This window comes from Carcharhinus amblyrhynchos, chromosome 23 (assembly GCF_965287045.1).
Source record: "Carcharhinus amblyrhynchos chromosome 23, sCarAmb.v2.hapA, whole genome shotgun sequence".
Lineage (NCBI taxonomy): Eukaryota > Metazoa > Chordata > Chondrichthyes > Carcharhiniformes > Carcharhinidae > Carcharhinus > Carcharhinus amblyrhynchos.
Window position 1 is genome coordinate 39,130,202 of NC_137346.1, and position 15,453 is coordinate 39,145,654.

The following is a 15,453-nucleotide window of genomic DNA, read 5'->3' on the forward strand; positions in this document are numbered from 1 at the left end:
CTGAGCTATACCCACTCCCAAATCTCTGAAAACAGCTTAAAGCATTTTCTGCAGGAGGGAGGGGGGGGAGGGGGGTAGAGAGCAAATAAAAGGCATAAAAGAGCCAGTAGTGACTTCTTATGTACATGTACAGAGACCAGAAAGCTTGGTTGTAAAGATAGTTTTTGAGATGGAACTTTATAGAGGCTGAAAACCAAAAGAGAGGTGGGGGGGGGGGGGGGGGGGGGGCAGAGAGAGGGGGGGGGGGCCAGAGAGAGAGAGGGGGGGGCAGAGAGAGAGGGGGGGGGCAGAGAGAGAGAGAGGGGGGGGGGCAGAGAGAGAGAGAGAGAGGGGGAGCCAGAGAGAGAGGGGGGGGGGCAGAGAGAGAGGGGGGGGCCAAAGAGAGAGAGGGGGGGGGGCACAGAGAGAGAAAGAGAGAGAGGGGGGGGCAGAGAGAGAGAGAGAGGGGGGTAGCCAGAGAGAGAGAGAGAGGGGGGCAGAGGCAGAGGGGGGTGGGGCCAGAGAGGGGGGGGCCGAGAGAGAGAGAGAGAGGGGGGGGCAGAGAGAGAGGGGGTGGGGCCAGAGAGAGGGGGGACGAGAGAGAGAGGGGCGTCGAGGGAAGGGCGGGAGAGAGGGAGGGAGGGCAGAGGCTGCAGGCTTTCGGGAAGGAGGAGGCCTGGAACAGGTTTAAAGAGAACAATTGTGGGTGTGAAAGCAGAAGCTGTCAGCCTTCAGGAAGTAAGTTTGAAACAACAGCTTCATTAAGTTCAGCTTTGTGAACTAAAGAGGCAGTGGTGACAGACGGGCTTGTTTACATTTCCAGACTTCATTCCTGGCACGTGCAGCCTGTTTGCTGGGAACTTACCCCGTTCCGCAGCCGCCATTCCACAGCGGCAAGAGCGGAGTCCTCATGTCAACATGAGAGAGCGAAAACATCGCTGAGCTCCAAATAATAAATAGAGGATAAACCCAGGAGGGTGGGGGGCAGTGGTATTGTCCCTGAACTGGTAACCCAAGGCAACAATCTGGGGGCCTGGGTTCAAATCCCACCACAGCACCTGGTGAAATTTGAATTTAATAGATATCTGGAGTTAAAAATCTCCTGATGACCATGCAGTCATTATCAAGTATTGTAGAAAAACCCATCTGGTTCACTAATGGCCTATGGGGAAGGGAATCTGTTGTCCTTACCTGGTCCGGCCTACATGTGACTCCAGACCCATGGTATTTTGGTTAGCTCCTAAATGCCCTCAGGGACGGGCAATAAAATAGTCGGCTTTCACAGTGCAGCACACTCAGGCTGTCAGTCAAGGGTCATGTACGAGGTCCAGGCTTCGAGCAGAGGCAGCGGGCCCCTAGGTGTGGCGCATGGGCTGTTGCCTTGGTTACCGATGTCAGCAGTGTCTTCTCATGATGTGGTTCTGCTTTTATGTAAATGAAGGCTGCGCTAAACAGCACAGGGGAGCTATCCGAGGGTCAACTATCTCCGAGGGGTTAACTAATCCTAACTCTGCAAACGTTTAAGAGTTACCGTCACTGAGAGTACAGGATACACACTGGGGTTATTGCAAGATAAACGCGTTGACATTTCCCATCAAACAAACTGACACGTTACTTTAACTCATTTCAGTTTTATTTGTAACCAGCCAGTTATAGATCTGGATTGTGGGCAATACACAGCACCTGGCTGTGTGGAGTTTGCATGTTCTCTTCGTGTCTGCATGGGTTTCCTCCGGGTACTCCAGTTTCCTTCCACAGCCCAAAGATGTGCGGGTTAGGTTGATTGGCCGTGCTAAGAAATTGCCCTTAGTGTCGAGGGATGTGTAGGTTAGAGGGGATTAGTGGGTATAATATGTAGGGATATGGGGGTAGGGCCTGGGTGGGATGGTGGTCGATGCAGACTCAGTGGGCCGAAGGGCCTCTTTCTGCACTGTAGGGTTCTATGATCTATGACCACTACAAACATATCACTTTGACCCAAGTGATGACATTCTGGTTTCTTAATTAGGAGATTGAGTTAGGGTCACCAACCCTCCAGGATCGGCCTGGAATCTCCAGCAATTGAACTTCTATCTCTGGCACACTGCCCTGTGTGACGCTGGAGCAAAATCATTGGGAGTTTAAAAAAAGATTGTTTTACTACCCTTCCATATCTATTTTCTTTGAACAGTTGTCTTTACCAGATAGAAAAACACTGAGTGGGGAAAAATGTAGTTTAAGTGACAGCCAAACTGGTGTAGGAAGGCAGTATGTCACAAGGACGGACATATTGACCAATTAGTGGCTGGAGACGGGCAACAAGGAGGAAGGAAGGGGCTTGCTGTGTGTCCAAACCTCCTGGAATACTTTTAATTGTAGTTGGTAACCCTAGTTTCTGCTCAATTAGTGGGGTTAGAGCACTGATTGTAGAGTACTAGTGTGGGGTAGAGTTGTTCTTTTCAATGTGTGGTTACCAAGGCCCTACAGTAAATAATGAATAACACCCGGATAGATCGGTAAGAAAAAAAATACCAGTGGGAAACGGTGGGTGGCACACTGGCAAGGTGGTTATAGCACTGCTTCCTCCCAGTGCCAGGGACCTGGGTTCGATTCTGGGCTTGGGTCACCGTCTGTGTGGAGTTTGCACATCCTCCCCACATCTGCGTGGGTTTCCTCCGGGTGCTCCGGTTTCCTCCCACAGTCCAAAGATGTGCAGGTTAGGTGGATTGGCCGTGCTAAATTGACCCTAATGTCACAGGAATTAGCAGGGTAAATGAGGGCTATCGGAATGGGGCCTGGTGGGATTGTGATCAGTACAGGCTCGATGGGCCGAATGGCCTCCTTCTGTACCGCAGGGATTCTATGAAAATAAAGAAAGTGGCTGTGAGGAACACAAAGGGTGGATAAATAAGAAAACATATTTTAAAATATGTTAAATGCCATTAACTTGACTTAGCTTTCAATTTATCATTGGGCTTTACTAGAAAGATGCTTCCTTTGTGTGGTTCGTTTTAAAACCATTTGACCAAATCTGTCCGCCTACTTAATACCTGCTGCAGTGGTTTTTTTTGTTAAACACTCCCATGAAGTTGTTTTACAGGTGCTATGCAAATGCAATTTTTTGTTGCAGTTGTTAAAAAAAATGTCTCATCGTCTTCCTGACAGGATCTGACAGCCTCACCTGACATGTGGCCTGTGGGAAACTCTAGCGCAGGAGCAGTAACTTACTGCCTTCCAGCACCCATCAGAAGCCAGAGAAAAACGACCAGCTGCGGCAAGCCGCTTTGTGTGTGTGTGTGTGTGTGTGTGGGCAAACCGCCACTACCGGGACTCCAAAGCCCTGGCCACATCATTGATAGGAACTACTGACAGTTAGCTCGCCATCGCTGCCTGCGTTACTCTGGGAGTTTCTTTCTCCTGCTTCTTGCATAATCACGTAAAATGAACAAAAAGAAAAAAAAATAAAAGACCTGCATTTGTATAGCACCTTTTTACAACCACCCAAATCATTTCACTGCCAATGGAGTATTTATTGACGTTCGGTCACTCTTATGATATACAAATCATGGCTGCCAATTTGAGTAAGAAGTCTCGCAACACCAGGTTAAAGTCCATCAGGTTTATTTGTAGCAAACACCACTAGCTTTCGGAACTGGCTGTTCCTTCGTTAGGTGGGTGGGAGTTCTGATCACAAACAGGGCACAAAGACACAAACTCAATTTACATGAGCAGAGTCGCTGAGCAGAGACTGACAGCCAAGTTCCGCACACATGAGGACGGCCTCAACTGGAATCTTGGGTTCATGTCACACTATCTGTAACCCCCAGGATTGCCTGGGCTTGCAAAATCTCACTAACTGTTCTGTCTGGAGACAATACACATCTCTTTAACCTGTGCTTAATGCTGTCTCCACTCACATTGGAATGTGAGTCTTAAAGGTGCAGACAATCATTATTCATGTAAATTGAGTTTGTGTCTTTGTGCCCTGTTCGTGATCAGAACTCCCACCCACCTAACGAAGAAACAGCCAGTTCCGAAAGCTAGTGGTGTTTGCTACAAATAAACCTGTTGGACTTTAACCTGGCATTGTGAGACTTCTTACTGTATTTACCCCAGTCCAACACCGGCATCTCCACATCATGCCAATTTGAGCACAGCAAGATTCCACAACCGGCAATATGATAATAGTCAAGTCATCTGTTTTTGAGATATTGATTGAGGGATAAAGAATGACCTGGGCACGAGGGATAACTCCCCTGCTCTAAAATAGTCCCACGGGGTCTTTTAGATCCTTTCCCTCTCCTCAAGAGGGTAGAAGGGCCTCGGTTTAACGTGTCGCCTGGAGGTTCGCATCTTGGACAACGCAGCACTCCCTCAGTAAGGCACTGGAACGTCAGGCTAGATTGTGGTGCTCAGGTCTCTGGAATGGGTCTATGAACCCACAACCTCTGACTCAGAGGCAAGCCTGCTATCCAACATACCACAACTGACAGGGCAGCGACATGACTGACATAAATATGAGACACGAGCACATTCATGACCAGTTCTATAAACACCCAAGGAGACAAAATGTAGAGAAAAGACACCAGCCAATTTTAACAAAATGCTGAGGAAAATTCATCTTCGACTCCCACGGCAAACTCAAGGAGAACGTGGTTACCAAATGATGCCATATTACCAACCCTTAGCTAACTTGTTTTCTTCCTCCCCTTTTCTATCCAAATTAACCATGACCCATGAGGGACCATCGACATATCTGTCTGTTAGGCAGACATATGTCGCTATGGTTTATCAGACCTCACCCTGTATCAAGCATGGCTGATCAGGAATCTCTCCCACTCTTATTCCCTGCCATGGATGTCTTGGAAAGATCCACAGGTCGATTTGACCTTTTCAGCCACACCATGGACACTCCTTCTGTAGCCAACATGTCCCGGAGTGGTTCGTGAACCCAAAGCCTCTGGCTCAGACAGAGGGGCATTAACCCAGTGAGCCACCTTACCCAATCTCCAAACCCTACTCCTTATAAATCCAAAATGTCCTTGAGATTTCACAGGAGCATCAGGTAAGTCCCAAAAATATCCCCCCAAGAGACCTGTCCACCAAACCCATATCCATCACTCCCTTCAAACCCCTAAAACGTTCTACTTCCTTGACCTTTTCAGCAAGCTTGGTAAATATATACTTCATAGATAGATATCATAGAACCATAGAAAATTACAGCTCAGAAACAGGCCTTTTGGCCCTTCTTGTCTGGGCCGAACCATTTTTTGCCTAGTTCCACTGACCTGCACTTGAACCATATCCCTCCACACCCCTCTCATCTATGAACCTGTCCAAGTTTTTCTTAAATGTTAAAAGTGACCCCGCATTTACCACTTTATCCGGCAGCTCATTCCACCCTCCCACCACTCTCTGTGTGAAGAAGCTCCCCCCCCCCAATATTCCCTTTAAACTTTTCTCCTTTCACCCTTAACCCATGCCCTCTGGTTTTTTCCCTCCCCTAGCCTCAGTGGAAAAAGCCTGCTTGCATTCACTCTATCTATACCCATCAAGATCTTATACACCTCTATCAAATCTCCCCTCATTCTTCTACACTCCAGGGAATAAAGTCCTAACCTATTCAATCTCTCTCTGTAACTCAGCTTCTCAAGTCCCAGCAACATCCTTGTGAACCTTCTCTGCACTCTTTCAACCTTATTTACATCCTTTACGTACATATGAATATACCATTTATTCACAATCCTCGGTGTGGGAGAGTTGTACCATCAGTGATAGACTAGACAGCTGGGTTGCCCAAGTCCTCCCTACACTCTTCCATTTCCCCTTTACAAACCTTCTCCAAATTTCACTGCTTTGGTTCAAGCATTCAGTCACCTCCTCCTAATTCTCCAAACCATGGCTCATTTCCAATTCTTTTACTCTTTTTAACTCCTGTCCTTTGCAATGTTTTCTACTTTACAGGTGCTTCTGGCAGTGAAAGAACTTGAGTCTGAGTGGAGACAGCAGGAACAGAGTTGACAGGAGTGCAAAAGGAGTGTGAAGTAGGGGCTCAGGCCAGGAAGACGACCTGCAGGTGAGTAAATACATTGAGAAAACATCAAGCAATTGTTTCCTTTAGTGAAACATTCTTCAATCAGACAGGCCAGAGGTCAAGGAGCACAAGGTGATTGGCAAGAAGCTGGTAAAGATTTTTCTGACCAATTTATTTGATGGTAAACTCACAAGCTTTCGGGGTCTCTCCCCTCGTCAGGTTGGACTTAAACCTGGTGTTGTCAGACTTCTTACTGTGTTTACCCCAGTCCAATGCCGGCATCTCCACATCAAAGATTTTTTCTGGTCAGATCAGGAACAAATCTTAAATTTATTGCTGGTAAGTATAGATAGCCGTCTAATAGATCATGACTTGGCAGGGCACCTCAATCTTGTCAAATGCACATCCTGTTCCATGTGGGAACTCCAGGATGTCTCCTGTGTCCTGGGCAATCACAGCTGCAGGAAATGTTGTCAAGCTGGTAGATTTTGATGCTTGAGCAACTTCTGGAGTCACTCGCGTCAGCCGCACATTTCTGGTGATAATCGCTAACGTCCCTTCTAAGGTTCTTTTGTTGTGCGTGACCTACTTATTTCAGCGCTTGGCAGCTTTACATTTTATTGCGCAGCCAAGTATTCGGAGGGCAGCTTTTGAGAGGCTTGAATGGTGCGTAGAAACATAGAAAACAGAAGCAGGAGGAGGCCATTTGGCCCTTTGAGCCTGTTCCACAATACATTGTGATCATGGCTGATCACCCAACTCAATAGCCTGATCCTGCCTTCCCCTCCCCAATATCCTTTGATCCCCATTGCCCCAAGTACTATATATCTAACTGCATTTTGAAAGTATTTAATATTTTGGCCTCAACTACATTGAGTGGTGATGAATTCCACGGGCTGACCGCTCTCTGGGTGAAGAAAGTCCTCCTCATCTCTGTCCCAAACAGTCTTCCTTGTATCCTCAGAGTGTAACCTCTGGTTCTGGACACCCCCCACCATCAGGAACATCCTTCTTGCATCAACCCCTGTATACACCTGTCAGAATTTTATACGTTTCAATGAGATTCTCCCCCCCCCCCCCCATTCTTCTGAACACCAGCAAATGCAATATTAACCAATTCAATCTCTCCCCGTATGTCAGTCTTGTCATCCCAGGAATCAGACTGGTAAACCTTCTCTGCAAGAACAACCTTCCTCAGATAAGGAGACCAAAACTGCACACGATATTCCAGCTGTGGCCTTATGAAGACCCTGTATAATCGCAGCAAGACATCCCTACTCCTGTACTTGAATCCTCTCGCTCTGAAGGCCAACATAACATCTGCGTACCTGCATGGCTGTTACGTGGCTGTGCGTGCATGCGAAGGGGAGGGGGCATCAATGGTCACCCCACTGCTTGGGATGTGGCAGTAGTGAGAGAATGGGTGACCACCAGACATACAAGGAAGAGCAGACGGGTAATGCAGGAATCCACTGGTTGCACCTTGTTCTCTAACTGGCATTCAGATCTAAAGACTAACAAGAGCAACAGCTCATAAAGAAAGAAAATGCGGGAAATTCTCAGCAGGTCTGACAGCATTTGTAGAAAGAGAAAACATAGTTAACGTTTCAGGTCAATGACTCTTCATTAAAGCCTCGGTGGTTCCCCCCGGGAGTACAGCCATCATGGGTGACTCAGCTGTTGAGAAGGAGGAAGGTCAGAATTTGATCATGATCGAGGATTCAATAGTTAGGGCAACTAAAAACATGTCACTTGTGGGCAGCAGAGTGGTACAGTGGTTAGCACTGCAGCCTCACAATGCCAAGAACCTGGGTTCACTTCCATGGAGTTTACACAGTCTCCCTGTGTCTGCGTGGGTTTCTTCTGGGTGCTCCAATTCCATCCCAAACTCTAAAGTTGTGTGGGTTAGGTGGATTGGCCATGCTAAATTGACCCTAGTGTCAGGGAGATTAGCAGGATAAATACTTGGAATTATGGGAATAGGGCCTGAGTGGGATTGTGGTTAGTACAGACTCAATGGGCCAAATGGCCTCCTCCAGCACTATAGTATTTTGTGATTTCTGCAGCTGCACCATGACTCTAGGATGGTAGGTTGTCTCTTAGGTGACAGTATCAAGGCTGCAATGGCAGCTCCAAAAGGCAGGGCGGGGTGGGAAGGGAACAGAATGAACAGCCATAGACTGTGATCCATGTCAGCACCAACATCAGTAGAAAGAGGGGGGGGTAATCTCCCACAGGCAAATTTTAGGGATCTAGGAAAGAGGACAAAAAGCAGGACCTCAGTGTGAAGTGTTCAGAGAGCACAGCATTCTTGTTAGGCATTCAGGAGAACTTTCTTTTAGCCATTACGAAGAGACGCTTATTTTAAATGTTTTGCTCCATCCTTAGAGTTACAGAGACTTTGCTTTCTGTGAAAACCAAATTCAAAATCCAACTGAATCCAATTCATGGTCCCCACTAGAGAGACAAACAAGATCCAAGCTGACAAGATGAGGCGCCGCACCCCATCCTAGCCTTGATCTGACGTTTGACCTTCGCCAATGTTATGAAAAAACTCGAACAAGGAGAAAGGCAATTCTGGATATTGTTTGAGGAGATGAGGCTGAGCAGATGGAAGGAGTATCAGTCGGTGACCAGTGATAATAATTCAGTTAGGCTTAGCTTAGATATGGAAAAGAATAATGTTAAAGCAAGAGTAAATGTTTTAGATAGATACACTATATACAAAAGTTTTAAATATACATATGTTTAAATATAAATAATTTTTTAAATAAGCAATTCTGAAGCAGAGTCATATTAGACTCAAAATGTTAAATCTGTTCCTCTCTCTACAGATGCTGCCAGACCTGCTGAGCTAATCCAGCACTTTCTATTTTTATTTCACATCTCCAGCATCTTTGGCATTTTTCTTCTAAATAAATGACCTATTTTGTTAAGCCGCTGTAATGTAATTTGTCAAAATTGGACTGGGAACAGCCAGTTGAAGATAAATCAGTGACAGAACAGTGGGAGCTGGTATTCAAGGAGGAGATCGGGAGGGTTCAGAACCAATATATTCCCACAAAGAAAAGAGGCGGGCAACTCCTAAATCTCTGCGCCCCCTCCCATTCCCCTTCTCCCAAACGTCAAAGAGCACACAGAGTAAATATAAGAATAAAGAGAAACTTACATCAGATACAGAAAGCCACAGCAGCATAGAAAGTGCAGAGGTGAAATTCCAAAAGAAAATTAGAAAAGCAAAAAGAGAGGCCATGAAAAATATTGGCAAGTAATATCAAACAAAACCCAAAGATGTTTGATAAAAACATAAACAGCATGAGAATAACAAGGGAATGAGTGGGGCCAGCAAGAAACCGAAAAGGTGGAGGCAGAAGTCGTGGGCATGTTTCATAATGAAAATTTTGCTTCTTGCCTTCAAAAAAAAAGGGTGATGGTTCGGCATTGCAGCCAAGGAGGAGGAGTGTGAAAGATCGGATGGTGTAAACATTGTGAGAGGGGAAATATTAAAGATTTGAAAGTACATAGATTGTAAAGCCCAGATGAACTATATTCCAGTCTCCTTAGAGATGATGTGGGGATGCCAGCATTGGACTGTGATGGGCACAGTAAGAAGCCTCACAACACCAGGTTCAAGTCTAACAGATATCATGTGCTTTCGGAGTGCTGACTCACCTGATGAAGGAGCAGTGCTCTGAAAGCTCGTGATTCCACATAAACCTGTTGAGCTTGAACCTGGTGTTGTGAGACTTCTTACTCTTCTAAGGAAGCAAGGGTGGAAATAGTGGAGACACTGACCAGCATTTGCCCATCCACTCAGTTTACATGTGAGAATAGTGGACAGCTGTTGTTTAAAAACGGAAGAAGATTGGATGGAGCTTTTAAAGGCCAGTTAGCTAACCTCTAAAAGGTCTTATAGCCCACTGGTAGTGTCCCTACCTCTTGACCAGAGGCTCTGGGTTCGAATACAACATCAGGTCTTGTTGGCAATGGAAGAAGCATTCATTACATGGCTCCACAGGGTGAATATCAGCTCAGGTAAACCTTCCCACACTCCCAAAGGGAAAAGAATGGGTGTGAAACAGAGGATGAGATTTTATCATTTTCTCACACCCGGCATGAAACAGATTGCCATCTTTCCGGACTCTTTTTTAATACACAAACCGCTTTGCACCCAGAAAGGGTGCGGAGCGTATTAGCATCAGATTGACTGTTTTTCCATATGATTAGGGAGGTCGGCATGTATTCTTCCCCAGTTCTGGATGATTCCCACCTCTCCAGTGAGATGGCACAAATCACTGCTGGTCTCCACTCGTGGAGAGCAGGCACCAGGGCCATACTGGGGAATCGGAGGCATGGCGGGGGCATGGCTGTTGATGTGCCAGAGACATTGCCAACGTAGTGGGCCTGCATAGGGCCTGATGAGGGAGCTACAACAGGGTGAGGGTTACAACGGGGAGTATGGCAGGGAGGGGTATGGCAGGGAGGGGTATGGCAGGGAGGGGTATGGCAGGGAGGGGTATGGCAGGGAGGGGTATGGCAGGGAGGGGTATGGCAGGGAGGGGTATGGCAGGGAGGGGTATGGCAGGGAGGGGTATGGCAGGGAGGGGTATGGCAGGGAGGGGTATGGTGGGGGGATATGTCAGGAGGATGATGGAGGAGTGGGACGGGGTATATGATGGGGAATATGGAGGTGGGATATGAAAAGGGGTGTGATGGGGGGGATAAGCCAGGGAGCAAATGATGGGGGGATATGCTGGGAGAACAAAACAGGGGGGGGGGGGAATGTGACGGCGGGGGTGGCTGTACCCTCTGAAGCTGTTTCCACTGGCACGTTAGGCTCCACCTCCCCCTTACCGGTGCCAAGCTCCCAGCTGTCAAAAAAGGTGACAGGGTGTGGAAAGATTGCAATCTGGAGCGTGCCGGTGGTGGGTAAATTGTCAGAAAATTTTCTGAAGAGATTGTATAAGTCATCACTTAGAAAGCCATGGATTGATCAATGGTTGTCTGTATGGACTTGATAATGGAAGGTCATATCTTATTGTGGAGATAACAAGGAAGCTCAATGAGGATAGTGTGTCTGATGTAGTCTAGTTTAGACATGGTTTTCCTCAACCACGGCCTGATTTCAGCACAGAAAGAGACCAGGTTACCAGCAAAGTCCCACATGATAGACCAATCAGCAAAGGAAGGGGTTTATGGACAAGTTTGGATCCACATCTGGCTCAGAGGCTGGAAGCAAAGGCAGCCTCCACTGGCGTTCTTTAGGACACAGTATCAGGTGTCTTGCTTTGTATGGCGCACATCAGTGATTTAGACTTAAATATAGTGGGCACGATTACAAAGTTTGCAAGTGACACAAATGTTGGTCACGTGGTTGAAAGTGACGCTGTGAACTGTAGGGAGAGATCAGTGGATGGGTCAGGAGAATGGAAAAATAGCAATGGCAACCCAATCAACAGTGTGAGGTCATGCAAGTGGAGAGAACAAACAAGACAAGAGAATAAATGGTCACATGCTGACAGCTACAGACCCTGCGTGTCCTGAAGAGAGTAGGATCAGTAGGGGTTACGGGGATAGGGCCTAGGTGGGGTTGTGGTTGGTGCGGACTTGATGGGCTGAATGGCCTCCTGTAGGGATTCTATGCTAAGGTGCTTAAAAAGACCAACTGGGCGCATGCTTTTATTAGTCGAGGGATAGAGTGTAAGAACAGAGAGGTTGGCCAGAATTTTCCAGCTGTTCGTACCAGCAAGATTTTCCAGTGCTGCCAATGGGGTATCCCTGCCCCGGGTTTTAGGGTTGTGAGGGATGCATTCAACAGAAAACCCGTTGACAACAGCAGAAGCAGAAGATCCCACCACTGGCCATGGTGGGCTGCCCCCGCTGCCAGGGAACACATGGCAGATTGCATGGAAAATCCTGCCCATTGTGTTAGAGCCATATACAACACTGGTTAGGCCACAGACAGAGTGATGCAGGGAGTTCTGGTTACCACATTACAGGAAAGGTGTGACTGTTCTAGAGAGCAGACAGAAGAGATATACAAAGTGGATGCCAGAAATGGAGAATTGGAGCTATGAGAAAAGATTGGCTGCACTGGGATGGTTTATCTTTGGGACACGGAGGCTGAGGGGAGGTTTAATTGAAATCCTCCAAGTTGTAAGGGGATTGGATAGAGTTGTTTGGAAGGAGCTGTTTCCCTGAGCAGTGAGACCAGGAACCAGGGAGCAAGAGTTAAAGTAATTGGCGGAAGGATTAGAGGAGAGTGGAGGAGAATCTGTTTCACCTTTGCCCCAGAGGGTAGTAGAGGCAGAAACCCACACTGCATTTCAAACATTATTTTGATGTGCACTTAAAGTGCCACAGGCTAGAGAGACCAATAGCAGGAAAGTGGGATTACTCTGGCTATCTCTTTTCCATCACACACAGAAGGAGCCTCTTGTGCAGCACTGTGGCACAGTGGTTAGCACTGCTGCCTCGCAGTGTCAGGGAGCCGGGTTCGATTCCTGGCTTGGATCACTGCACATTCTCCCCATGTCTGTGTGGGTTTCCTCCGGGTGCTCCGGTTTCCTCCCACAGTCCTGAAGACATACTGGTTGGGTGCATTGGCCATGCTAAATTCTCCCTCAGTCTACCCCAACAGGCAACGGAGTGTGGTGACTAGGGGATTTTCACAGTAACTTCATTGCAGTGTTAATATAGGCCTACTTGTGGCACTAATAAATAAAGTTCCCATGTTAACAGTGTAGCTATCTTGCTTGAACACATGCTTCTTTACCCCAATGCTTGTATTAATATTGAACACCAGAGTGGGATGCAGTGTATCCACTCCCATTTAATCCCCTTTTCCAATGCAAGCATCTTCCATGGATGAAATGTCTCTCCTCAATGCACAGGCACAGTAATCCTTGTACACAGTCCCTCCAAAGACACAGCTAAACAGTCAAATCAAAACAGAATTGCATTCCTATCAGTCCTATTTATTATCTCAGTTACATTTTAGTTGGAACACGAGGTTGCACAGGAGTGAGAAAAGAACAATTTGCATTTAATAGTACCTCTCACTACCAAAGGACATCCTGAAGCGTTTTACACTCAGTTTTGAAGTGCAGTCACTGTTGTAATGTAGATAATTCATTAATCTATTTATAGAATCCATAGAATAGAACCTGAACAGTACCCATTGACCCTGCAACAATCCCACTCAGGCTCTAATCCCACAACCCCATGTAGTTACCCTGCTAATCCCCCTAACACAAAGGAGCAATTTAGCACAGCCAAGCAACCTAACCTGCACGTCTTCAGGACTGTGGGAGGAAACCGGAGCACCCGGGGGAAACCCACACAGACACGGGGAGAATGTGCAAACTCCACACAGACAGTGAGTGACCCGAAGCCGTAATTGAACCTGGATCCCAGGTGCTGTGAGGCAGCAGTGCTAACCACTGTGCTGCCCGCACAACAAGGTCCCACAGATAACCAGGTAAACTCTTCAATTGATAACAGTTAAGAGACAAGTATCAGCCAAGACACGACACAGGACTTGCAGTGGGATTTTTACATTTGTCTAAAGGGGCAGATACAGCCTCAAGTTTCATATCTCATCCAAAAGAGGACAGCGCAGCATTCCCTTGGTACTTCGCTCATCTGTCAGTCTCAGGTCCCTGGAATAGGGCTTTAATTCAAAGTAATTTAAATTTGAAATATTTTGACTCAGCGCTATTCTGTTCAGTGGGAGTGAATGGGAAACTGTCTATCCGTAGCTTCATTTACAGTTACACATCACTCAGTCACATCTTTACTCAACCTCTCCTGCACATTATTAGCTGATGGGGATGCTCGGAACGCTGATGGAGATTATGAGGATTGTCCTGGTGTAGTTATCTTTTTTGCTGAGGGTAGGTTGGTGACAGATACCCTTTTGTGCCAGGCTAAAATACTTCACAGAGATTCTGCTCAGTTCCTAGGGAAACGGCAGAAGTTAGCCATTTTCAACTGGTCTCCTTCTGAAGCCTAATGGAATCCACTGTTTTAAGAGCCCCACACACCAACCTGAAATCAGACAGTGAAAAAAAAACAAATCTAGCCCTCTGCACCCTTGGGTGCTGTGCACCTCAGGGAAGAGTCTAATACTGAGGAGAACATTGTGATTTAGTTTTGTTGTGTTCTTGTAGCGCATTCTGGCATCTCTTCATTTGAATGGAACACACATTTGTTTGATATATTAGTTGTGCCCTTAAAGGAATATCTTTTCCACGTGCCTCCTTCAAGATGTCGATTAAAACTGAAAGCTATTGGTCTCTGTGGCTGACTGTGATTTTTGATTTAGATAAAGCTCCTGTCAAAGGCAGTGAGAGGAAAGGGGGAGAGAATAGAGTGTGGAGAATGGAGTGAAGGGGCAGAGAGAAAAGGGGGAGAGAATGGAGAGTGAAGGGGCAGAGAGAAAAGGGGGAGAGAATGGAGAGTGAAGGGGTAGAGAGATAAAGGGGGAGAGAATGGAGAGTGAAGGGGTAGAGAGATAAAGGGGGAGAGAATGGAGAGTGAAGGGGCAGAGAGATAAAGGGGGAGAGAATGGAGAGTGAAGGGGCAGAGAGAAAAAGGGGGGAAGAGAAGAGGGGGAGAAAGAAAAGGGAAAAGAGAAAGGAACAGAGAGAAAGAGAGTGAGGTTGAAAGGAAAAAGTGGAGGGTGAAAAAGACAAAAGGAAAAAGGGGAAAAGAAGGGAATGGGGGAGGAAGGGAACGGGGGAGGAAGGGAACGGGGGAGGAAGGGAACGGGGGAGGAAGGGAACGGGGGAGGAAGGGAACGGGGGAGGAAGGGAACGGGGGAGGAAGGGAACGGGGGAGGAAGGGAACGGGGGAGGAAGGGAACGGGGGAGGAAGGGAAAGGGGGAGGAAGGGAAAGGGGGAGGAAGGGAATGGGGGAGGAAGGGAAAGGGGGAGGAAGGGAAAGGGGGAGGAAGGGAATGGGGGAGGAAGGGAAAGGGGGAGGAAGGGAAAGGGGGAGGAAGGGAAAGGGGGAGGAAGGGAAAGGGGGAGGAAGGGAAAGGGGGAGGAAGGGAATGGGGGAGGAAGGGAAAGGGGGAGGAAGGGAAAGGGGGAGGAAGGGAAAGGGGGAGGAAGGGAACGGGGGAGGAAGGGAACGGGGGAGGAAGGGAACGGGGGAGGAAGGGAAAGGGGGAGGAAGGGAACGGGGGAGGAAGGGAAAGGGGGAGGAAGGGAAAGGGATGTGGAGAAAGGAGCGGAGAGAAAAGGGAGAGAGAAGAAAGTGGGGAGAAAGGGAAAAGGGGACGGAGAAGGGGGCAGAAAGACAGGAGAGAACGAGCAGGTGGAGAGAGGGTGAAATAAATAAACTGGACAAAGAAGAATATGAGGAGAGAGAAATGACAGTAAAAGTGGGGGTGGGGGGATGGCTCCGGCCTCAGCAGGGGTCTGACACTGATAGTTGGATTGGGTAATGATGGAAA

General features: G+C 47.5%; 1 protein-coding gene across 1 annotated transcript in view; it reads right to left on the minus strand.

Moving 5' to 3' along the window:
• Positions 1–15,453, minus strand: part of rasa4 (RAS p21 protein activator 4) — a 200,756-nt gene that overhangs the window by 184,631 nt on the left and 672 nt on the right.